The sequence below is a fragment of the Mobula hypostoma genome, chromosome 2, assembly GCF_963921235.1.
Source record: "Mobula hypostoma chromosome 2, sMobHyp1.1, whole genome shotgun sequence".
In the NCBI taxonomy this organism is placed as follows: domain Eukaryota; kingdom Metazoa; phylum Chordata; class Chondrichthyes; order Myliobatiformes; family Myliobatidae; genus Mobula; species Mobula hypostoma.
The window spans coordinates 73,015,123-73,042,509 of record NC_086098.1 but is presented as its reverse complement, the minus strand read 5'-3'; the positions used below and the strand labels follow the sequence as shown (position 1 = coordinate 73,042,509).

The window sequence follows — 27,387 nt, the reverse complement described above, 5'->3', positions numbered from 1 at the left end:
TCTTCTTGTCAGTAACGTGATTCAACAAACCGCTAGCGGGAAGGACTTTCTCAGTGTTTAACATAACAAAGAAGCATTCCCAAGTATAACATAACAAAGACGCCATTATAATTAGACTACACAGTAACATAAGAGACGAAACCCCCTTATACCTGCAAGAAAATGAATCTCAGTGTCAGATATGGTGATATATATTTACATTGATAAGAAAATCATTTTTAACATTGAACTTTGAACTTTTGCTGTTCTTGAGGGGTTCCTCAGAATTCGATTACACATATTCCTTTATACTCTCACTCACTCAGACTATTCCCTAAACATTTTACTGTCTCTGTCATACTGATTCCATAGCTTTTCACAGTTTTTTTCCTTTTCCTTTGCCACTTGTTCAGCTAATACATTTCATTTTTCATCAAGCTGTGAAAAGACCGACAGCGTCCAGCCAGATTTTTTCTTTTTGCATTCTATGGATCATACCCCATGCCATTTTAAAATCATCTGACAATCAAAATCTATTAGATTCAACAGTGATGTTATATTTCATTCTTATTTCTTCATTAATCCTATCAAGTTAGAATACTTTGTTTAGGTAACAAACTACACCCTCAGTCACGTAATCATATGAAATATCTGGAGAGTCAGTTTCCCTTTTACCTGCAGAAGGTTTCTCTAATTTTGCCATGGTGTTAATCTTTAATCACGTCATGATCAAAATTCATTCAAACTGTGCACAGCCAGTCGGCTCCACCAGACTGAATCAATTATCAGACAGGTTCTACAAGACCGAATCTCAAGCTATCAGACTGGTTCGACCAAGTCCCAGCTCAGTTCTACAAGACTGGACCCATATTAGTGCACTTTAACTTAATCAAAGCAAAGCAGAAAAATGTAGACAAAGAAAACAAAGTTGTGGTAATCTCATGCTCATACTGGTGATAACAACATATTACCCTATGTAATGCCCTGGTTCACATTTTTACTGTTATTCTGTATGTATTTCATTTTGGTAGTTCTGTAAGAGCTGCTTGTTTTCAGCATGCTCTGTTTCGGCTTGTTTGGGTTACTGCTGAAGATAAGGGATGATGTGGAATGTGTGCCATCTAATTAGTAGGAGGTTTCCTTGCTGAGGGACAATAAGGCTGGTGTTTGTTTTTTATTGTTTTGGCGGGAGATGAAGAGAGAAGACGCTGGGGAGAACTGGTCGTAAGATACAATCTGGTGGGAGACCCGTTTGTTTGAGATGGATTGCGAGCGACGTTCGGAAGGTAATGTGGGTGTTATACTGACGAGGGCCCCGCTCATAAATGACTGAGAAGTTCAAGATGAGTTCCAACTTATGCACGTTTGACTGTTTAATTAGAATGGGCCCTTTTCTTTTTGTTATTCTTTACTAACCCTTTAGTTAAGTTAAGATTCATAAATAGAATTCCTTTAATCGTATGCAGTGTACTGTCTGTAATTTTGTGGCACCAATTTGTAACAGGGTAGCAAACTGCACAGCATCCACACAAACGGGGGTTTGGGGTGGTGAGCACTTCAATCTCACTATTTTGGTGAGGCTGGAGGTTGTCTTCCCTAGACTTATGCAGCCAAGGAAACCAGGGTGTTTCCCCTATGAAACAGCCATATTCAAGTCATGCATTGCCTGCTGCAGAAAACTGGGACACTTCCAGAAAATGTCTAGAAACCTTTAGTATACAAAATTATGGGGGATATAGTAAGATGAATGCAAACGGATCTTTTCCACTGAGAATGGGTGAGACAGGAACTAGACGTCATGGGTTAAGGGTGAAAGGTGAACTTTTTAAGGGGAGATGAGAGGGTGGTGAGAGGGTGGTGAGAGTATGGAATGAGTTGCCAAAGGAAGTGGCAGATGCTGATTCAATTTCAAAATTTAAGAGAAGTTTGGATAAATACATGAATGCGAGGGGTATGGAGGTTTATGGTCTTGGTGCAAGTAGATGGCACTATGCAGAATAATAGCTCGGCATGAAATGGTTGGGCCGAAGGGCCTGTTTCTGTGTTGCAGTACTCTATGATTCTAAATTACAGCATACTAAAACTACTAGAAAATTTACTGAACAACTTCACATGTTTCAGTGAATATATAAGACCAAAAAGACATAGGAGCAGAATGACGCTATTCTCTCATTGAGCGTGCTCCCCCGTTTCATTATGGCTGATTTATTATCCCTCCTATCCCCATTTCCCTGCCTTCTCCCCATAACCTTTGATGGATTATATACAAGCATAGGAAAGTTAAACTACAAGAAGCATGCAAGAAAAATAATAATTCTACACTCTAATCCAACACAACCTACCTTGTCATGGCCCTTGCAACTTATATCCATTTCAATTTCTCCATAACTGTAACACTATATTCTGCATTGTGATTTTGCTTTTTCCTTTGCACTTCATTGACATATTTGTATTTTGGATGGCATCCAAAGCAAAGTTTTTCACTGCATATACTGTAAGTACATGTAGCAATAATAAACCAGCCACAAATTACCATCCAGGGAAACAGCAACTATAACAGCAACAGGCAAGGATTGGGAGAAGTAGTTTAAATTGTCATCATGGTCTGCACAGAGGTTGTGGGCCAAAGGGTCTGTTCTTTTGCTGCCCAGCATTCTGTGCTCTACACTCAGCCTCTCCACATTACACCGGTGATTTACCATTAGTAAGTTGAATTCATCTGATTCATCTGATTCTCCTAACCTTAATTAGAAAGTTAAGTGCAAATTTGCTGTTGGCTTGTTTTTCTTACATTATTTTAACCTTTCAAATTTATGACACATTTTTTTTTTACTATTTCAGAAAATTTAAATCTCTATAAATACTGTTTAAGTGTTTCAGATTGTTAAAGACATTTAAAAGTAGTTCAAATGCCTTTGACTGTTTGAGGCCTAATCACCATCCTTCATTCACTTTCTGTCTAGTTGTTCGGTCCCTGTGATTAGCTGGGATCACAGAGTGCCAAAGGTAGATGGTACCGGGAACAAGCCAGTTCCAAGAGAATGAGCCCAACATGGGCAGCGTTAGCAGAAGAATCAGCAGGCAGTCCTTGAGGCATTTAAGGAAAAAAGAAGTATTGGGGTGTGTGTGGGAGATGTGGTAAGGCAAGAATTAAAGACCACATCCAGGTGAGAATGACTGCAGTGGTGTCTAGTCAAGGGAGACCTTTGAAGGGAAATTGCCAGAGCCAACTTTCTCCATTGTAGACAGATAGTCAGGGGTGACTACTGCAGTAGGCACTCAAGCCAGATGAGTGCGGCCTCAGTAGTGAGAACTTTTTAGAAAGATCTTTCTGAAACATAGCATCTCTTTACTCAACAGGGGGTGCCAGTGACTGACGAGATAAGTATAAAGGAAGGATGTGAACACACCCAATAACTAAGGGACAATTGCTTTACTAACTGCAGAATATCATCAGTTGTCACCGTGAAGTTTTCATTAACTTTTTACAGCTCTATTGAGAATGGAGATTGACCTTGCAAGTATGGAATTTGAATAGACGCAATTTACCAAATGGTCAGTATCCATAACTAATAAGCCAATTCTGTACAAAAATAGCAAGGTTTTTGTCCTGAAACAATGTGGGTGACAGTGGCCATGCTGTTTTCTTTGTGCACAATTAAAATAAAAATATGTTTGAATTGTGAGAGTGTGTGTGTTCTGGGCCCAGTTATTTTAGTTACTTTTTTATTATCGGTGACAACTGGTGGAAGTATCTTCCTGAAGACTTGAAGAGGGTAGTGGACTATGAAGAGAGGGGAGATATGAGAGAAATGTACATAAAAAGAGGGAGTATATATATATATAAAACTGTACAACACAGGGAAGGTCTTTCAACCCATAATGGCTGTCACAGAGTGCTGCCAATGGAGACTAAAGCCCTTCCACTTGTATGTGATCGATATTCCTCCAGATCCTACCCATTTATCTGTCTGTCCAAATGCCTCTTAAACACCCCTCTGTATCTTCCGCCACCTTTCCAGGCAGCCCTTTTCTAGGTGCCTACCACTCTCTGTGGAAAAATGCTTGCTCCACTCACCTCCTTTAAACTATTCCCTTTACTTAGTGCACATCCTCCAACATTTGACATTTCTGCTTGAGAGAATGTCTCTGACTGTCTATGATTCCCATTATTTTATAAACTTCCATCAGGCCTCCGACATTCCAGAGAAAATGACTCAAGTTCATCTAACCTCTCTTAGCTAATATTCTCTGATCCAGGCAGCATCCTAGTAGCCCTTGTCTGCATCCTTTCCAAAGCTTCTACATTCTTCCTATAATGTGGCAGCCAGAGATGCAAATAAGACACCAAGTGTGGCCTGATCAAAGTTTGATATGGTTGCAACATGGTCTCCTTTTATTCAACACTTTGTCCGTGCTATATTCCTTCCTTACCACCCAATCTATCTATGTGAACACTTTGAGGGAGCTATAGACTTGGACCCCAAGATCCCTTTGTCCATGTATGTCGTTAAGAGGATAAGTTTAAGGAATTCTATTTCAGAACCTGGAAAGGAAACCCTTAAGGGAGGTGTGATTATCATGGGTAGAAGAATAGAGCTGAGCTTGGGAGCATCAGTAGCTTAAAAGAGGTTTACAGCTGCTGACAATAGGGAAAGGGAGAGGAAACATGGACCAGCACTTTGACAAGGTAAAGCCAAGGAGATAGAACTAGAGAATTAACAGAGGATTAACTGCTCTTCTGATAAATGAAATAGCTTTACTTTTACACAGCAGAGGAGACAGTTCCCTGTGTTTTCTAGAATTTCTTGTTAGCATCCAGAGAGTACATAATGCATATGGCTTGCTGCCAATGTATGAAAATTGTATTAATATTATACAATGAGAAAAGTGCATGACATGATTTGTACCATTAAGATAGATTTGAGGGAGGGCAGAGCAGTAAAACAACACCAGTAGCTTTATCCGATTTACAACTGAGAAATAAATGATACTGAGGAGCAAAATAGTTATCCAGAGCAAATTTCTGACATTTTGCAAGGTTTTGCCAACTTTATAACGATAATTAAAACAGAATTGATAATCTGTGGGTCACTTAAACAAATACAAAGCTGTTATAGTCAAAAGACAGAGAGAGAGAAAGAGAGAGAGAGACAGACAGACAGACAGACAGAGACAAACAGTGAGAAAGACAGAGAGATTCAGAGGAAAGAAAGGCAAAGAGGAGAAAGGAAGAAAAGATAAGGGAAGGGAAGAGAAAAGAAAGAATAGAGATTGTAATTGATTTAATGTTGATTAGAAAGATTTTCTCAACACAAGTTAGGCATTCTTTGGTGCAGCAATGGTTAATGTAGCTTTCCCTACTCAGTGTACAGAAGGGATTTAGGGAGAATCGTTGTGAGGACTTTAGTTGTTCAGCAGTAGAACAGGGCAAGAGTTGAAATTACCCTTAGTTGCCATGGGGAATAAGGGTACGGTGTCACAGCTACCATCAAGGAGGAGGTACAGGAGCCTGGAGACACACGCTCAGCATTTGAGGAAAAGCTTCTTTCCCTCTGTGATCAGATTTCTAAATGGACAATAAACCCATGAACACTACCTTTGTATAGTTTTCCCTCTCTTTTTATGCTACTTAATTTATTTTTTATAAGTACTTATTATAATTTTTTGTATTTATTTTATGCATTGCAATGTACTGCTGCTGCAAAACAACAAATTTTGCGACATATGCCAGTGATATTAATCCTGATTCCGATTCTGCTGGAGCTGGTTGAATGTCGAACAAGATTAGTAATATATTTGAGCCTGCATGACAAATTATTTTTTTAAATGCATTTTGAAATGGAACATTGCAACCCACACTTCTATTTTAAAACTTGTTTGTTAAATACTTTCACATGGTTCTTGACGACTGAAGCATGAGCTACTGGTTTACATTTAAATTACTTCCCAGTGTTGCTGAGCCACTATGCACAGAAAAATTATTCTAAATGATGTATGTGACATATAATAAAGGTGACTGTTATTGAGTCTGAAGGCACTGCTATTATCAAGTGCTAGCATTTTGGATACCAGATCTGGTTTATTATTAATAGCTCCTCAGACAGATTTGCTGCAAAAATGTACAGCAGAATACATTTTATCTTTTTCAACAGCGAATATCTTATTTCCTGAGCTCCCTTGTGCAAGCATACCACCATCTCAAGATGAGTCATGCTCTACTTAATTATCTTCCTTATGCAGTCTGCCTTGATGATCAACAGAGCAAGATTCTGCTCACAAACACATCTATGTTTTTCTTGCTTATTTTAGTACCAGACGGTAAGGTTTGTAAAACATGGAGTGAAATTCCAAAGCAACACAGACCATTTTCGTTTTATTTTATTGCACAAACTACAAAAGGGAAGTTTTCCCACTTTCATCCCAGTTGTTTCCTCTGTACCTGAAGTATTCTTCTTTCTAGTCTCTGGTCTCCTTTCAAATTCACTTATACCCTTCTGGGTAGGTTTTCAACATTCTCCTCTTTAATAATTTGATCAACATATCTCCAAAATAACAATGAAATTAGAAGAATTATAAAATATGAAAGGTTACATCGAATTGGGTGGTGGGGTGGAGATACATGTCTACTAAAGGAGGCGTAAGACGCTCCTTCCCTCTGCTAGCTTGCAGGTAACCTGTAGGCAAGGTGTAACACCTGCTTAACCACCCAATCAGGGTCATGTGAAATCATAGGAGCAAATGTTGGATGGTCACATGAGCAACTGGTACATATCATAAGTCCTGGTTATGCAACCACTGACGCCAGGCAGACAATCTCTAAGTAATATTGATAATGGCTGTGGTCACCCATCTTGTAAAGACTCTCCCCAGAAGAAGGCAATGGTAAACCACTTCTGGAGAAAAATATGCCAAGAACAATCATGGTCATGAGACCGTGATCGCCTATGTCATATGACACGGCACACGATGATGATGATGATGATGATATCGAATTATACAAAAAAAATGATGCTACATCAATGTATTTAAAATTTTGCGGTAAATTTTTTAAAAATGGGATCCTTTTCCAATATCAACAATCTTTTCCCAACAACCTTGACCCACTGCAGTTTGTCTATTGCCAAAACATGCCCATGTCGTAAGCCAGCTCCCTGGCCCTACATTAATCTCTGGAACATTTGGAGAACAAAGGCACCTATGTCAGAATCCTGTTTATTAACTACAGCTTTGCCTTCAATAATATATTGTAAGCCCAAACAAACTCATTTATAAACTCCTAGACCTAGGACTCTGCAATCACTTCTGCAACTGGATCCTTGACTTCCTCACCAACTGATCACATTCAGTAAGAATAGGTAGCAACACTGACTGCATGATTGCCCTCAACAACAGTGCCTCACAAGACTGCATCCATATCTCCCAACTTTATTCACTCCATACCAGGGGTCCCCAACCTTTTTTGCACTGCGGACCAGTTTAACATTGACAATATTCTTGCGGACCGGCCGACCTGGGGGGGGGGGGGGGGGAGGTGGTCAGGGTTGCCAACGGACAAGAGTAGCAGTCAAATACGTTGTGTTTACCCAGAAAAAGACTACAGTGACCATGAAGCCTTGCGCGGGCACCAGTGCACATGCGCGTCCTGAGCTGCCTGTTTTTTTTCTGCAAATCCTTTTTGGCGATTCTGTTCGGGGGGGGCGGGGTTGTTAATCACGACCGTAAGATAGGTGATAAATGGTTAATACACTCAATTTCATTTTTAAAAGGCTTTATCTAATGAATTTAATATTAAACACAGCACATATTTTCCTCGCATGAATATAGTGATAAGTCAATTATCAGGTGAGCTTGAAGTAAGTGTTGAACGAACTTCCAGTAGAAGTGGCAGAAGCAGGTTCGATATGATCATTTAAAGAAAAATTGGATAGGTATATGGACAGGAAAGGAATGGAAGGTTATGGGCTGAGTGCAGGTCGGCGGGACTAGGTGAGAGTAGCGTTCAGCAAGGACAAGAAGGGCTGAGATTTATATAAGTAAGTCAATAGCATCATAATATTTTAAGTAACGTTTGGATATTAAACACAGCACATATTTTCCCTGTATAAACATATAAAATCATTGCAACACACCAATATTGCTGAATCAGTGGGAGCCCTGGGCTTGTTTCCCTGCAACAAGACGGTCCTATCGAGGGGTGATGGGAGACAGCGATACTCGAAGGGGGTTCCTGATGTCCAGTCTATTCCGCAGTTTAGTTTTCGTTGCATTCATTGCAGAAAACTCCGCTTCGCAGAAAAATGTTGGAAATGAAAGCAACGTTTTCAGTGTTTTCGTGGCTATCTCAGGATATTCAGCCTTGACTTTGATCCAGAATGCCGGCAGAAATGTTATGTCAAACATACTTTTCAGCCTGTCATCATTTGCAAGCTCGAGGAGTTGATCTCCTTCCTGCGCTGAAGTGGATGATGCATGGGTAATGACCACATGTGCGTTCAAGCTCAACAGTGGACTTGACAGGGAATGAGGAAAGGTGCAGCTGACTCATATTGCCAAATCATATCGTTTTCTCGCGGCCACCAGGCAAATGTTTTGCGGCCCGGTACTGGTCTGCGGCCCGGTGGTTGGGGAACGCTGCTCTATACTTATGATTGCATAGCCTGATTCTGCACTCACTCCATCTACAACTTTGCAGATGATACAACATAGTGAGCAACAACGAGATGAAATATATGAAGGAAATAGGGAGCCTAGTGGTATAGTATCATGGCATCATCCTTTCCATCAACGTCAGCAAAATGAAGAAGGTGATCATTGACATCAGGGAATGAGGCAGAGTATCAATAGTGCTGAGATGGACATGGTTGAGAGCTTCAAGTTGCCAGGTGTAGATGTCACCAATAATTTGACACATAGACACCATGGCCAGAAAAGCACACCAGTGTCTCCACTTGTTCAGAAGGCTAAGGAAATTCAACATGTCCCCATAAACTTCCTCCAATTTTTACAGAAGCACCACTGAAAGCCTCCTACCCAAAGTATCACAGCTTGGTATGGCGACTGTGTTGTTGAAAATCACAAGAAATCACAAAGCGTTGTGGACACAGCCCAGTCTATCATATAAAACAGTCTCCCCTCCATGGACTCCGGCTACATGTCCACTTCCTTGGGAAAAATAGGCAGCATAATTGAAGATTCTACCCGTCCTCATCATTCTCTCTTCTTCCCATCTGTTAGAAGAATCAAAAGCTTAAAAACATTCACTGCTGGGCTCAAGACAGCTTCTATCCTATGATATATGACTTTTGAAGAGACTTCTTGTCTGGTAATGATGAACTCTTGATCTCCTAATCTACTACACCATGGCTCTTGCACCTTATTGTCTGAACAAGGAACTGATTGTAGACTTCAGGAGAGGTCAACCAGAGGTCAATGAGCCAGTAATCATAGGAGGATTAGAGATGGAGAGGGTCAATAACTTTAAATTCCTGGGTGTCACTATTCCTGGATCCATCATGTAAATATTATTGTGAAGAAAGCACAACAGCACTTCTACTTCCTCAGAAGTCTGTAGAGCTTCAGCATGTCATCGAAAACCTTGGCAAACATCTGTAGATGTATGGTGGAAAGTTTGCTAATTGGCTGCAGTACGACCTGGTCCAGGAACACCAATGCCTTTGAACATAAAATCTTACAAAAGGTAGTGAATTTGGCCCTGTATATCACAGGTAAAACCCTCCCACTCACTGAGCACATCTACATGAAACATTGCCATAGAAAAGCAGCATCCATCATCAAAGGTCCTCACCACCATGCTCTTTTCTCACCGCTGCCATCAGGTAGAAGGTACAAATGCCTCAGGATTCACACCCAGGTTCAAGAACAGCTACAACCCCTCAACCATCAGGCTTTGAACAAAAGGGGATAGCTACACTCATTTAAGGACTCTGTTATACTGTTATTTCATGCTTGTTATTTATTGCTATTTATTTATATCTACATTTGCATAGTTTGTTTACAGTTAACAGTTCCTGATGTTTACAGGTTACAGTTACTATTCTATAGATTTGCTAAGTGTGCCCATAGAAAAAGAAACTCAGGATTGTATATGGTGATACATATGTACTCTGATAATAAATTTTATTTTGAACTTTGAACTTGGAACATCGAACATCGAACATATTACAGTACAGGCCCTTTGGCCCACAATGTTGTGCCAACAATTTCTAAGTGGGTGGGTAGGACAAAGCAAAGGGGCTTGTTTTGCTGATGTTGTTTGTTGCTTATTGAGTTCATTTTTGTTGTGTTCTGTGCTGTTCTGCCAAGCATTAGGGGCAGGATTTGTTGGTGCCAGGATGTGCGATAACACTTGTGGACTGCCCAGCCTTAGGCTGTGTTAGTTATTAACACAAGCAGCACATTTCACTGTATATTTTGATGTACACATGATAGATAGATAGATAAATAAATAAATAAATCTGAATCCGAATCTGATTTGCAGGGCAAAATCCGTTTTCATATTTCTTTTACTGGCCAATAAGCTTTATGCCTTGGAGCAGAGAAGAATGAGAGATGACCTTATAAAGATGTATAAAATCATGATGGGTATAGATAGAATGCACAGACTTTATCCCCATGCTTGGGGATCCAAGAACTAGAGTACATAGGTTTGAGGTGAAAGGGGCAAGGTTTAAAAGGAACTTAAGGGACAACTAATTTTACCCCCAGATGGTGGTGACACACACTGGTACATTAACAACAGTTAAAAGGCATTTGGGCAGGAACATGGAACAGTATTGCACAGTACATGCTCTTTGGCCTATGATGTGCCACCTTTTTAAACTACTCCAAGATAATTCTCACATATCCTCCCCACATAACGCTTCATTTCTCTTTCATCTGTGTGCTTTTTAAGAGTCTCTTAAAACTCCCTTGTGCATCTGCCTCTACCACCACCCCTGGCAGCACGTTCCACATACCTACCTCTCTCTGTGTGAAAAAACTTACCTCTGACATCCTGCCTATACTTTCCTCCAATCACCTTAAAATTATGTTCCCTTGGATTAGCCATTGTCACCTTGAGGAAAAAAAGTCTAATCTACCTAACCTTCCCTCATGAGGCGTGCTGTTTAGCTGAGGCAGCTTCTGGTGAACCTCCTCTGCTCCTCTAATATGAAAAGTTTAGAGGGAGAGAGGTCAAATGTGGAAAATGACACTCCCATTCTCCCTGGATCCTTTTGGCATTGAGAAACCTTTCTGCTCCTTCTTGTCCACATCTAATCTCTCATCTTTCACTATCTTTCAGTAGTAGAGAATTCTGCAGGTTCACAGTCCTCTCCATGAAATAATTGCAACTGATCTTGGTTCTTAAGGAAGTCATGCTGCAACTATATAAAACTTTAATCAGTCCACATTTGAGTGTTGCATGCAATTCTCTTTTCCCCATTACAGGAAAGATGTGGAGAAAATACAGAAGGAGATAATCAGGACCTGCCCGGATTAGAGAGCATGAACAAAAAGCACAGACTTGGATTGTTCTGCCTGGAACACTGGAAGCTGAGGGGAGACCTGATAGAGGTTGTTAAAACCATCATAGATATAGATAGGGTAAACTGTCAGAATCTTTTCCCAAGGTAGAAATGTCAAACACCAGCGGACCCACTTTTAAGATTAGAGGGAGGAGGTTTAAACACAATGTGAGAGCCAAGATTTTTTTACGCAAGAGTGGTAGTTGTCTCAAGTAAGTTACCAGGGATAATAGTAGAAGCAGGCAGTTTAATAACGTTCAAGATGCTTTTAGATAGACACATGCTCTCCTCCTGTTTATCACCCATACCCTTCTATTTCCTTAACAGGCTGATATATACATACTTTAATAATATACTTACATTGAACACGAATGTGATTGGAATGGGAGGATATGGATGATACACAGGGGGGAAACATTTGGTGTAAATTGGCATCAAGATCAAAGTTCAAAGTTCAAAGTAAATTTATTATCAAAGTACATATATATCACCAGATACAACCCTAAGATTCTTTTCTTATGAGCATACCCAGTAAATCTAAGAGCCATAATAGAATCAATGAACGACCACACTCAACAAGGTGGATTTTCATCAGCACAATATTGTAGGCCGAATGGCCTGTCCAGGACCTTCAGAGGTGAGGAATATCCTCACTCAATCTACTTTGTGTTGTCCACATAACTGGAATATTTAAATTTCATGCATGGAGTATTTTGTATCAACCTTCCAAAACTTAAGGAGTAATGAAGGGCTCAGAAACATCAGGCAACCTTTTACTGTTTAATTTAAACAGATAACTCTAGCTTTAAAACAATGCTAGTTCAGCATTTCTAGTGAGCTTATATTATGGATGCAACAATAATTTTAAGTTTAGAATCATGAATTTATGGTTAACTTATCTCTTTATTTCGTCTTGATGAGTTTTCTCCAGGACTGTAAAGATTTTCCTTTTCATCATGTTTAAGCAATCCAATTGCAGCTGATCTTCTTGTGCTATTTGTGATTATCCTACAGGATCCAGCTGAGAATGAACTGTTATGAGCCAAATAAAGGCAACTTTGCACATAAATACATAGAAAATGAAATAATAACAAGGTCCACATTTCACAATGTTGAGCGGTAACATATTTAAGAAGATGTCAAAACAAATTACAGCATAGGATAAAATTTTCCACACCTGCACAATCCTCTTGAATTTATGAACATTCTGCTCCTTAAATATTCCTCGAACATTGAGTGAACATTCCTCACTTATTCCACAGAACACAGTTCAACATTACCAAACAAATGCAGTATTTAGAGAAAATATATGTTCTAGTAGACTAAAGCAAGACTCCACGGTAGATACAAGCTGGACTTTAAATTCTAATTATGGAAAATAAGAAACACATTTTAGGTTTTTTGCTCACTCAATTAAATTTGCAGTTTTACCATAATTTATTGTTTCTCCTCCGTTTAAAAGTTCAATGTAGAAAATAATTAATGTCTTTTAGCTGATGTTGACAATGGAAAGATTAGCATGAGCTTCACTTTACTTTTAATTCTCATTAAAATTCCCATGCTGCTCATCAGAATTGTATAGAAATGAAAATGTACACATTGAACAGTGTGAATATGCATGTTAAATATTGATAAAGAAAAGCAACAAGGTTGGAAGAACAAATTAATAGAACAAGAAATGTTGAAATGGCCGCCAATTGACAGGATTTATCTGTGGCTGAGAAACTAATGAGGGTTATAACCTGAAATGTGGAAGTCAAATGAAGTCTTTATTGAGACTCATCAACAGTAGATTAGCAAATATAATGAATTGCCACAAAAAAGTTGCCAACTTTTAAAAACAACCAACAAGGATTTGTTGATTTGTCAACAACGATAGAGTTCCTCTTGTCCTACCTACCATCTCATGAGCCTCCATATCCTCCACAATGTCCACCAACTCCAAAGGAATCCTACCACCAAACATAACTTTACCTCCCCTTCTCTCTCCACCTTCCAGAGCGAGGGGTCACGGTTTAAGGATAAAGGCGAAGCCTTTTAGGACTGAGATTAGGAAAAACTTCTTCACACAGAGAGTGGTGAATCTGTGGAATTCTCTGCCACAGGAAACAGTTGAGGCCAGTTCATTGGCTATACTTAAGAGGGAGTTAGATATGGCCCTTGTGGCTAGGGGGATCAGAGGGTATGGAGGGAAGGCTGGTGCAGGGTTCTGAGTTGAATGATCAGCCATGATCATAATAAATGGCGGTGCAGGCTCGAAGGGCCGAATGGCCTACTCCTGCACCTATTTTCTATGTTTCTATGTTTCTATGTTTTGCAGGGATTTCTCCCTCTGTAATTCCCTTGTCCTTCATCCCTCCTCACTAATCTCCTTCCCGGCACTTATCCCTGCAAGCAGTCAAAGTGCTAAACCTGCCCATTCACATCCATTCAGGGCCCCAAACAGTCCTTCCAAGTGAAGCAACACTTCACCTGTGAATATGCTGGGATCATCTATTGTGCTGGGTGCTCCCAATGCGGCCTCATCCACAATGGTGCGACCCATCGTAAACTGGGGGGCCACTTCATTCAGCACCGACACTCCAGCCGCCAAAAGTAGAACTTCCCGGTGGCCAAACATTTTAATTTCCATTCCCATTCCCATTCCGATATGTCAGTCCATGGCCTCCACTTGTGCCATTTGATTTGGGTAGCCCCCATATATCGATTTCTCCTTCAGATAAAAAAACTTCCTCCCCTCTCCCCTCTTCTTTTATTCCCCACTCTGGCCTTTTACCACTTCTCACCTGCCTATCACCTCCTCCTGGATCCCTTCTTTCTTCTCTTTCTCCTATGGTTCGCTCCCCTCTCCTAACATATTCATTCCTCTCCAGCCCTTTGCCTGACCTAATCACCTGACATCACCTATCACTGTTGATTGTTTATTCATCTCCATAGATACTGCCTAACCTGCTGAGTTCCTCCAGCATTTTGTGTGTGTTACTAAGGATTTGTCCTGTTCTTGGTGGTTTAATATTGTCACATGTATCAAAGTACAGTGAAAAACTTGTCTTACATACCATCCTTAAAGACAATTTCATTACAACAATTCATTGAGGTAGTACAAGGTAACTTGGACTCACCTAGAAAACCCTAACACCATATCAGACTTCATACCTTTATTCTCTTTCTCATGTGCATTAGTGTCATTATATTTATTTTGGTGTGTATGCACAATTCGTGCTAATTTAATTTGATGTTATTTTATGTTTGTCATGTTTGTAAGGAGCTCTGCTGCTGCTGCAAAAAGCTAATTTTTATATTTATTCTTGCATATCAATGCTCAAATTATCTTGAAATTACAGTGATAGTCAGAGAGCACATCAGTGCTAATGAAAAGCCCATCTAAGTTAGTCTTATTTTCCCATGTTTAGCCCATATCCTTCTAAACCTGTCCATAAGACATAGGAGCAGAATTAGGCCATCTGGCCCATTGAGTCTGCACCATCAGTCAATCATGGCTAATACTTTTTTTCTCCTCCTCAACCTGTTCCCAGCCTTCTCCCTGTAACCTTTGATGTCATATCCAATCATGAACCTTTCAATCTCTGTCTTAAATACACCCAACAGCCTGGCCTCCACAGCTGCATGTGGCAACAAATTCCACAAATTCACCACCCTTTGGCTAAAGAAATTTCTCCACATCTCTGTTTTGAAAGGGCTCCCCTCTATCCTGAGGCTGTGCCATCTTGTCCTAGACTTTGCCACCATGGGAAACATCTTTTCCACATCTACTCTGTCTAGTCTTCCTATCCATGTATCTGTCCTTTAAAATTGGTTGTTGTATCTGCCTCAACCATCTCCTCTGCTTGCTTTTTTTATCCATAAACTAAACACTCTTGGTGTAAAACTGTTACCCACAACTTCACATTAAATCTCTCACCCAATTTAAACCTACACCCTCTAATTCTTCCAAAAACGAGTGAAAACCTGCAGATGCTGAAAATCCAAGCCATAGACCAAAATGCTCGAGGAACTCAGTAGACCAGGCGGCATCTATGGGAAAGAGTAAACAGTCAACGTTTTGGGCCGAAACCCTTCATCAGGATCTTTCATCAGAGTCCTGATGAAGGGTCTCGTCCCAAAATGTTAACTGTTTACTCTTTTCCATAGATGTTGCCTGGCCTGCTGAGTTCCTCCAGTATTTTGTGCACATTGCTTGGAATTCCAGCATCTGCAGATTTTCCTGTCAGAAGACAAAGTGAATTGTGTTTGACAGCAGTCTGCTGCAACATTCATAGACTTAGGGTCTTAGACTGTATTTTTTTGTGTGACTGTATTTTACTGATATTTTATATGTGCTTGAACACTTATGGGTACTATGCATGTGACGGTTGGTACTGTGTCTAGCACTTCAGTCCTGGAGTAATGCTGTTTCGTTTGGCTGTATTCATAGGTATTCATGTGAACTTGAACCAGAACTGAACCTCTCTCTGTAACTCAGTCCCTTGAGTTCTGGAAACACACTTGAAAAATCTTTCTGCACTCTTTCCAGTTTAATAACAACTGTCCTACAACAGGGTGAACAAACCTGAACAGGATACTCCAACAGTGGTCACACCATCATCTATAGTAACTACACGATATCCTCTCAACTTCCATACTCATTCCCCTGACTGAAGGCCAGCATGTCAAAATCCTCCTTCACTACACTGTCTACCTGTGACTTCATTTTCAGTGAATCAAGTATTTATATCCCTAGGTCCCTCTTGTCTAAAACACATCCTAGGACCTAACTGTGGAAGTTCTACCTTAAGTTGACTTTCCTAAATGTAGCACTTCACACTTTCCTGTCTTAAACCCCATTATTTGATTGAATACTTTTTCTTTTGTCCCAGTACTGCCCCCAGGGCAGAGTGACATTTGTTTCTTCAAAGTTTCACAATTAGAGACACGTTTGAAAAATGCAAAAAAAAAGAGGGATTATTGAAAGCAGTCTAACTTCCATAATTGCACAAGATCATTTTTAAAATGTCATAGTTTTCTTTATTCATTCAGGAAATGTGGAGCTTGCTGGTAAAGCCACCTGGTGTTGTCAGAAAACCCAATAGTTTTGTGGTTGATGTAGCTGAGAACAGTTTCCATTCCAGGTTTATTAATGACTTGAGTATAAATTTTTCAGCTTCTCTGGTAAGATTCAAACTCAGTCTGGCCAGTTTGACCACTTTTCACTAAAGTTGAATTTTTTTGTTCTGATTGTGTGTTTTTTAGTAAATTCTGCTATTATGATGCTGTGTGCCTGTGATGTTGATGTAAAGCTTTTCATTACAGTGTGTACAAATGTACATTGGCAGATGATAATACACTCGACTTTGAGTTTGATAATCTGGGAATCTGGATATCCATCCATCATCTTGCTAACTATGCAACTCCACATCAACATCTCTCTGCTTGATACCATTCTGCATTCCCAAAATATTGTCAACATCAAGTATAACATTTATACAGATCCAAATCCTCAAACCAAGATGAGAGCCACGGTCTAAATCTGCAACAAGGCAACTCAGAATTTAATGATGTGACATGCAGTATGTAGCCTTTTTTTTGTCACAAAGGAACAACTTTCAATTCCACAGTAATGAGATTGTTCCAAATTTAATTTCCTTCCTGAAAGGTAGCGTGGCCTAATTCTGATCACTTGGCTTTCACTTAAATTTCCCCCAATCCTATTGCTCTCAAGTAATGAAATGGAGCCATATTTACAATTCATGACTGTGACCCAAGCTTGCATCTGTTTCATTTGTACGTAATCACTGAAGCTACAAGCAAGCATTTTTATATCAAACAAACATCAGTGAATGATGCTGAGGAATATTTTCCTACAAATTCTAGGGTATTCGTTAAAGGTCATTCTTGTAGTTTTGAGCAAATAGCTCCACCTAGAGGAAGGCAATGTTTCCATCTTTATCATCAGATTTACATAAGGCAAGCCAGCAGGCTTCTGAGGTCATGAGCTCACCGGTGTGACAGGAAGAGACAGTTTCTTCAACCATCTCCATACACTTTGCAACACCATACCTAGATGTCATGGCCTTACATGAATGATTGATGTACAACAGACATATGGTGTATTTCATTTTAATTTGCTGTTATGATTCTCTTTATGTTCCATTATCTATCTGGCAAAAAAGAAAGTCTCCCATGCAAGTATTTTCCTAAATTTTACCCACTGAGGAATCAATATTGATTATTTTCAATGATTCTCATCGGTAATAGACCAATAAACAAGTAACATGAGATGCTAACAGTTCCACTTCTTGTGTTAACTGTCTGATGCTTGTAGCTAGCATTTTGCTTCCATAATTAAATCTGTAGGATCACGCATTCTGTACATTAAAACAGCACAGGTTTTTACGGCCCAAAACATCAACTGTACTTTTTTCCATAGATGCTGCCTGGCCTGCTGAGTTCCTCCAGCATGTTGTGTGTGTTGCTCAGATTTCCAGCATCTGCAGATTTTCTCTTGTTTTAGATTTTTATCTTTTAGTTTTGTGAGTGGAGAGTCTCTGACTAAAAGTCATGGACTCATAGAACTTCAAACAATACAGTACAGCAATAGGTCCGTCAGACTTAACAGGCCACGTTGATCAAGATAATGTAGTCCTATTTGCCTGCATTTGGCCCATGTCCTTCAGAACATTTCCTGTCCATATTCCTGTCCAAGTGCCCTTTAAATGTTGTTAATGCGCCTGCCTCAACCACTTCTACTGGCACCTCATTCCATATACAGGGACCACACTCTACGTGAAGAAGTTTAACAGTTAAACGGTGACTGGGGGGGACTGGGTCTTCTCAAAAACCATCAGGGCTACGTACACATGGAGCTGCAGAAGATGGCCAAGATATTTTACATCTATTTCTCATTGGTTTAAGAAGGGGAATATCATTAGCCTGAAGTCATTACAGTTTGGGGTGTCAGAGTTCAGAGTTCAATTCCAGCATCCTCTGTTAGGAATCTGTACATCCCTCCCCTGTGGAACGCATGGGTGTTCTTTGAGTTCTCCAGTTTCCTCCCACTGTCCAAAGACATACTGGTTAGTAGGTTAACTGATCATTTTAAAATGTCCTGTGATTAGGTTTAGAGTAAAATCAGGGGTTGTTGGGGTTGCTGGGCGGTGTGGCTCAAAGGACTGGAAGGAGCTATTCTGCACTGTATCTCTAAATAATTCATGGATTCCAAAGAAATTAGAGTAGTAAGTAGTGAGACCTTGGTACATACTGTATGCATGTTATAAAGAAGGAAGTTTGGTGTGCATTCAGGGGGGCAAATCTCCAAGGTCTTACCAAGTGCAACTTTATAAGCTCTTGTAGAGATACTTGCATCAGGTTCTGGGCCTGTACTCGCTAGAGTTAAGATGAATGAGGGATTCTCAATGAAACCTATGGAATATTGGAAGGCCTAGATAGAGTGGAGGGAGAAAGGATGTTTCCTATAGTGGGGGAGTCTAAGACCAGAAGACACATCCTCAGAATACATCCCTTTAGAAGAGAGATGAGGAGGAATTTCTTTAGGCAGAGGATGGTGAATCTGTGGACTTCATTGCCACAGACGACTGTGGAGGCCAAATCATTGGGTATATTTAAAGCACAGGTTGATAGGTTCTTGATGAGTAAGGGCATCAAAGGTTATGGGGAGGAGGAAGGAGTATGGGGTTGAGAGGGATAAAATATTAGCTGTGATGGAACAGTGGAGCAGACTCCTATGTCTTATGGTCTTGTGGTATAATATTTGCTTCATCTTTAGACACTTAAGTTCCAGAAAAATGGATAATGGCTAATCTTGTTCCATTGTTCAAGAGGAGTGTCCTCTTGTAAATTTTTCGGTTATTTCCTTTTTTAAGGGTAACCAGGCAATTCACCTGTGTTTGTATGATTAATTGTCCTCTGAAATTCAATATTGCATTGTGTCCTCCAAGAAACAGAGCCCATCTCTGTATTCATGCTTCTGCTGTTAGTGGAACACACATCTGTGCAGTAGAAGTTGATGATCAGTAACGAGGGTAAACTCTCTCCCATTCAAGGACAGGTTGAACCGTTTTACACCACAAACCAGACTCAAGGACTCTCTGTCAATCTGTGAATAATTTTTCCCTGCGGCGGTAAGGGAACATGATGCAAATACCATGGGGTGTTCACTTCCATTACTCAAAACAAGTGACATGACTGCACAAGGAGAGGCAAAGGCAAGCTTCATTGGATGATGTGGATCACAATGTATGAGTGCAGTGTCTGGATGTCACCATTTCAGTTACCGTTTTGAAAGTTGCCTCACATTGCCTTGTCCATTGCCATTTCTTCCCAATCTGTAGTAATGAGTTCAAAGAGTGGAGCACAGTAGTCAAGTTTGGTAGGAACCTACTATAGTAATTGATAAATCCTACGAAGAACTGAAACTGTAACACATCCTTTGGCTGTGGGGCATCCACAACTGCTTGAATTTTCTCAGCACAGTTGCGTAATGTTTGTGTGAATTGGTGTCTCCACAGTAAGTGATGCTTGGTTTAAAGAATTCACACTTGTTGCGTCATGCTCTGAGCCCACAATCTCTTACTCTTTTTAACATTGTCTTGAGATCTTGGAGAAGTTTCTTGTCATCTTTACCGGTTACAGCGATGTCATCCAGGTAACACTGAGTGCCTGGGCAGCCTTGCAACATTGGTCCACAGCCTTCTGACAGAGTGCCGGTGCAGATGCTACTCTAAAAATTAGTCTATTGTAGCGATAAAGCCCGTTGTGAGTGTTTATGTTCACAAGCACTTTGGACTCTTCGTCTATTTTCACCTGTAGGTAGGCCTCAGCTAAGTCCACTTTGCTGATGTGTTTTCTGCCAGAAAGGTTTGCAAAGATATCCTCTATCCTGGGCAAAAGGTAGTGAGCTACATACTTTCAGTACTGTGTTGATGGTGACCTTAAAATCACCACGGGTCCTGGCAGACTCATTCTTTTTGGCTACTGGGACCACTGGTATTGTCCATGGGCTCCAGTTAACCTTGGAAAGAATTCCTTTAGCCTCCATGCAATCTAGCTCACTGGTTGCTTTATCATGGAAGGAATAAGCAAATGGACAGGTTTTGTAAAGCTTGGATGTGGCATTTTCATCTTACACTATTTTACCTTTGATATGTTTGAGTTCTCCAATGCCATCCTTGAACACTGTTGCAGCATCATCCAGTAGCTGTCCTAATTTGCTTTCAGTTGACTCTGTTGCAGGGGATGTGGCATGCAAACAGATGATGGACCTCCAGTCAAGTTCAGTTATTTCAGTCAATCAGGTCCCCACAATGCTGACCCTGTTGTTTTAACCACAATATAAGCCCAATGTGGCTTGAAGATTCTTGTATTTCACTGTTACCAATGTCATTTCATTAGGAGTTATCTTTTCAACAGATCTCGTGTATAAGATGATGAGAGGCATTGATCGTGTGGATAGTCAGAGGCTTTTTCCCAGGGCTGGAATGGCTAGCATGAGAGGGCACATTTTTAAGGTGCTTGGAACTACGTACAGAGGAGATATCAGGGGTAAGTCTTTTACGCAGAGAGTGGTGAGTGCGTGGAATAGGTTGCCGGCGATGTTGGTGGAGGCGGATACAATAGGGTCTTTTAAGAGACTCCTGGACAGGTACATGGAGCTCAGAAAAATAGAGAGCTAAGGGTAACCCAAGGTAATTTCTAAGGTAAGGACATGTTCGGCACAGTTTTCTGGGCTGAAGGACCTGTATTGTGCTGTAGGTTTCCGATGTTTCTATCTAGATCTTCGTTGTATATCTGCAGGCTTCAGTTCAATATCTTTGAAATGCTATTCAAGCTCATTTTGAGGAATGGCAGAAACAGCCGAGCCAGTGTCAAATTCCATTTTGATTAATTGTTCATTTCAGGTCTAAGCCATATTGCTTGTTTCTTGTTTTCACATTAGAAATCTCAAGGCTATCCAGTCCTCCTCATTACCAGACTTCTCATCAAAAGTATGCAGATTAGCACTCTTTTCAAAACTGCATACTTTTGATGAGAAGTCTGGTAATGAGGACTTTTTATCTTTTTCTCGTCCCTGAGCAGTCCATTTATTTTTGCCTGCCTTACATGCTCTTTGTATGTGTGCTATTTGTTGCATTTTCTGCAAATTTTGTGTTTCAACATGCATTGGTCTAGTGTATGTGAGACTCTGCCACAATGTAACACACTCTGTTCGGCCAGGTAGGTTTCTGCTTTAACATTGCAATTTTGTTCGGCGTTTTTTCATTCCTGATTGCAACTCAATTGCATCTCTATCTGTAGTTTCTATTGATACAGTGATTTCAACTTCTCTCATAACTGTCAGCTGTGCTTCAGTTAGGAGCCATTTTTGAATGCTTTCTTGTAAGATTCCACAAAATAAACAATCTCTCAGTGCATCATCAAGCCCATCACTGAACTGACAGTGCTCAGACAATCCCTTCAATTCAGTCATATATGCTGAAATGCACTCCCCTTCCTTTTCATTCTGCCTATTAAACCTAAAGTGTTCTGCAATCAACAATGGTTACCATTCCAGACATTCCTGGATTACCTTCATGATATCTGAAAGCTTATTTCGATTCGTTTGGTTGGAGCAGTCAAACTTCTAAGCAAACTGTATGACTTTCCACCCAATGCATTCATCAAAACTGGCACTCACTTTCCATTGGCTATTTCATTTGCTTCAAAATGCTGTTCAATTTGCTCACAGGACTGTACATCAACCAGTTGTTCCTTCTGCAATCAAACACGTCTATTCTCTTATATAGCCAGCTATTTCGCTTTTTTAAAATGTATTATTATTATCAACCAGTACTCATTATTTATGAACCCATGAATTTCATCAATTTTCTGCCTTTTTTAAACTCGGATGTCCTGCTTCATTTCAACACATATGTAGTCATATTGGGTTCATTTTAAAACTTACTAATCACCATTGTTATGTTTTTTAACACCAAAGCATAAAACTAATCAAAAGATAAACACAGGTAACCCGGAGATGAGTGTCTTCTACATTCTTACATTACTGAGGTGCACACTTATGATGTGGTAGCCTGATGACATTTGCCTTTCTTGTACTTCCTACATATAACCCGTAATTAATTATTTCAACAAAGAACACTTAATCAAACAATATATTTATAATATTACTCAAAATATTACTGAAATATTAAATACACTACAGCAGTGTCAGAGATCACAGTCACTGTCCTAATCCTCAAAGTCTACAGTGTCAGGGGTCAGAAAACAATCCCAATCCTCATTATCTGCAGTGTCAGGATCAAAGTCACCATCCCAAACCTCATTGTCTGCAGTGTGGACAATATGTGTACCACATCCTGCCACCTCTTTTACATAATTGCTAGCTGCAATCACTGCTCCCCCGACAGCTTCTCGTCAGCAAGCATCACAGGACACTCGGTTACTAATGCCTCACAGCAATGTAAGGGCACTTCCAGCTCTTAAAGCAGAGGTGTACTGATGTGAGGTACTAAAAGTAATTTAACATATATGTGGGAAGGTTCAGCAAAAGCTGTTCATGCTATTGTCAGGTTACAAGGTTTTCACACAATGTACTGAAATCTTGTTGAAAGAGAATGAAAGGAGAAAGACATCTTGTAATCTGTACAGGCCTCAGGAAGCTCTGATCAAAGATAATGGTGGATGTCAAAGCAAGATTAAAAAATTCTAAGCAGCTGAATGCAGTTCAGGAAGAAGTTGAATTATCTCTCAAAGATTCTCAAGGCCACTGTTTTTTATCTTCAAGTCCTATATCCATATCCACTGAATGCATTATTGCAAATTCATTGCGCACACACACAAAACCAAAATCACTTTATTGCCAATATGTGAAACATACCAAAATTGTGGTTTGGTATGAAGCACAAAACACATGACAATACCATAACAGACAACACAATACAGCCAACAATTCACAAGACAATAGTGCAAACAGCATAAACAATCAACAATTAGCATAAATATCAATAATGAAACTTAAATAAATATGAACATGTGGACAGACTAAATAATTACCATTAGGACAAGAAGAGCAGGAAAGACCATTTAATGGATGTTGTGCGGGGATACTTGGGTATTACATCTCAGTGCGTTTTGTTAAGAAGTTGGAAATAAGCTTCAGAGATGATGAATAGTCTTGCTGGTGATGAACTTGTAGTGACTTCTTCATTGCAATTTGGTGAATAAGTGACTGCCAGTGTGGGTGGAGTCAGCAGTAGTTTGTCCAGCTCTTCTCTTTGCTCTGGCAATGAATAGGTCTTTTAACGTCAGTGGCCAACAGCCAATGACCACTCACTGCAACCTGGACTTGGCGAGAGAGGAGATGGTGGGAAACCAAACAGTGATAGCAGTGGGTCACAACACTCTCAATGATGGCTAAGTAAAAATTCATCAAGGTGCACAATCTCTGCTGGGTTTTCCTAGTGATGAGTGTAATGTGCTTATCCCAATTCAATATATTGGTAATAGTACTCCCCAAGGATTTGAATGACTCAGCCACGGACATAGCTTGACATAGGGGGTTGTCGGTAGAAGTCAATCCTCATTTCCACTGCCTTGATAGCATTAAGCTCCAAGATGATACGAGAGCACCATGCTTCATGAAGGTCTACTTCTCTTTGATAGCTGGTCACATCATTAATGACGAATAGACTCTTCTTGGGCTTCCAGCTGTGTACAGGTATCGTTTATAACCAACGCTTTGATGACAAACTCTGCCACCTTCGTCAGGGATGATGCCTGAGAGTCTCTAGTCTGGCAGTATTCTTCATCCCTGAAGAAGATGGCAGAGTTTGTCATCAAAACATCAGTTTTGATCTGTATCTGTACTTGGTTGGAGGCCCAGAAGAGTTTATACACCAGGAAAGCACTAGACCTTTTTTCAGGTCGCATCATTATTACAGAAGGGACCAATTCATGAATACATAATATGAATACAGAAGATTATCTACTTGCTTAAGCCCACCTCTGCTTCTGTGGAATAGGCCACTTAAGCAGCTCACCAGAGTCCTCTGTCCTGGGCTGGTCTTTTAAGTTATTCACCAGTGAAGCCCATTGAAGATCCTTCCTCTCCCAGGGATGAGGTCTTTGGAGGTTCTAGTCGTATTTCAGTAGCACTAGATATTTACGGGGTGAGGTTGCTAGCCCTATGCCCAAACCTCCTTCTTTCATAGCCAGGGTTTGGACCATCCATCATGGAGTTACAGAAGATTAAGATACATGGAATTGATCGCGACTTCCTGTTTGGATTCTGCCTGCCGATAGAAAACAAAGAGTGATAGTCAAAGCAACACACACAAAATGCTGGAGGAACTCAGCAGGTAAAGCAGCAACTATGGAAAAGAGTGCAGTCAATGTTTTGGACCGAGCCCCTTGGCCTGCTGAGTTCCTCCAGCATTTTGAGTGTGTTGCTTGGATTTCCAGTGTATGCAGATTTTCTCTTGTTAGTGATAGTCAATGGGTCTTATTCTAGCTGGAGTTCCATGGCAATTGATGTTCCACAGAAATTAATACTGGGACTTCTCCTATTTTTGATACACACATATAAATGGCTTGGTTGAAAGCATAAATGGCTGGATTTCTAAATTTGCAGACAATGCAAAGATTGGTCGTGTTGTGGATAGTATAGAACATTATCAATGGATACAGCAGACTATAGATCAATTGAAGCTGCAGCTGGATTGAGTTTAATCCAAACAAGTGAGTTGTTGCATTTTGAGAGATCATATATAAAATATACTGTTAATAGCAGGACCCTTAATAGTGTTGATGCACATAGGGATCTTAGTGTCCAAGTTCATTGTTCGCTAAAAGTGGCTGCACGTGACAATAGGGTCATAAAGAAGGAGCATGGCATGCTTGTCTTTATTAGTCAACACTCTGAGTTCAAGAGACAGGAAGTTATTTTGCACCATTATAAAACCCTAGTTAAGCTATATCTGGAGTATTCCATTCGATTCTTTTTGACCCATTACAGGAAGGATGTGGAGGTTTTGGAGAGTGTGCAGAGGTGATTTACCTGGATGCTGTCTGGAATGAAGAAAATGTGCTATCAGATTAGGTTAGACAAATTGGATTGTTTTCTCTGAAGTAGTGAAGGCTGAGGGGAGACCTAATAGAAGTTTATAAAATTATGAGATGCACAGATAGAGGACAGCTGATATCATTTTTCCAGGGTTGAAATATCTGATATTTAAGGGCATGGTTTGAAGGTGAAAGGGGGTAAATTTGTACCCATAGCCCTCTATTTTCCTCAGCTCCGTGTACCTATCCAGGAGTCTCTTCAAAGGCCCTATCGTATCCGCCTCCACCACCATCGCTGGCTGCCCATTCCACGCACTCACCACTCTGCATAAAAAACTTACCCCTGACATCTCCTCTGTACTTGCTTCTAAGCACCTTAAAACTGTGCCCTCTTGTGTTAGGCATTTCAGCCCTGGGAAAAAGCCTCTGGCTATCCACATGATCAATGCCTCTCATCATCTTATACCTCAGGATTCTGCACTTTACGTGATGGTAGCAGTGAGAAAAAGCATGACCCATGTGGTGGAGATCTTTGATGAAAGAGGTCATCTTCTTGAGGCAGTGTTGCTGCTGTCAGTGGTAGTTGGGCTGTGCCCATGATGGACCAGACCTATGTCCACAGAGCTCTGTGGCCTCTTGTGCTCCTGTGCATTGGAACTACGTTACCAGGCCAGGATCACAAGATCACAAGACAAAGAAGCAGAAGTAGGCCATTCGGCCTATCGAGTCTGCTCCGCAGCTCCCCCATGAGCTAAACTATTCACCCATCTAGTTCCAATTTCCGGCTTTTTCCCCATATCCCTTGATACCCTGACTAATTAGATACCTGTCAATCTCCTCCTTAAACACCCTCAATGATCGGGCCTCCACAGCTGTATGTGGCAACGAATTCCACAAATCCACGACCCTCTGGCTAAAAAAATTTCTCCTCATCTCTGTTTTAACTGGGTACCCTCTAATTCTAAGACTATGGCCTCTTGTCCTGGACTCACCCACCAAGGGAAACAACCTTTCCACATCTACTCTGTCCAACCCTTTCAACATTCGAAATGTTTCTATAAGATCCCCTCTCATTCTTCTATACTCTAATGATGCAACTGGTCAGAATTCTTTCCACAGTTGTTCAATTATTCGGTGACATGCCTGAAAACATCTAAGAAAGTAGAGGTGCTGGTGTGCCTTCTTCATGATTACGTCTACGTGCTGGACCAGAACAGGTCATCTGAGATGACAACACCTCCGAATTTAAAGCCGCTTTCTCTCTTTAGGTGACATATTTTATATTAAAAATGTTATTTATTATTATTATTTCTTTGTTTTTGTATTTGCACAGCTTGTTGTCTTTTGCATACTGGTTGAATGCCCCAAGTTGGAGTGGTCTTTATTTGATTCTGTTATGGTTATTACACCTCACATTTATTGAGTCTGCCCATAAGAAAATGAATCTCAGGGTTGTATATGGTGACATATGTACTTCGATAATAAATGTACTTTGAACTTTATTCATCTGTTAAAACAAGGGTTCTTGAAAGAGTTTGTGGAGAGTCCGACTGCAGGAGAAAACATACAGACCTGAGGGTGGGTGAACATTTTGGAAATAGTAACCACAACTCATTATGTTTTTATGTCATTATGTTATTATGTTTTAAGATAGTTATAAGTAAGGATAAAATCAGATTTTGTAGGTAATGACTAAATTAGAGGAGGGAAAATTATAACAAGCTAAGACAGGAGCTGAGGGGAATTGATTGGGAGCAGCTGTTGTCAGACACGTGCACGTGTGACATGTGGGAGTTGTTGAAAGACC

General features: G+C 40.3%; 1 long non-coding RNA gene across 2 annotated transcripts in view; it reads left to right on the top strand.

Moving 5' to 3' along the window:
• The first annotated feature begins 1,015 nt into the window (after positions 1-1,015).
• LOC134358850 (uncharacterized) overlaps positions 1,016-27,387 on the top strand; it is a 57,026-nt gene continuing 30,654 nt past the window's right edge. For both annotated transcript variants that reach the window (XR_010020968.1, XR_010020967.1), the window contains exon 1: positions 1,016-1,265. This is a non-coding gene — a long non-coding RNA (uncharacterized LOC134358850). The remainder of the gene's footprint in view (positions 1,266-27,387) is intronic.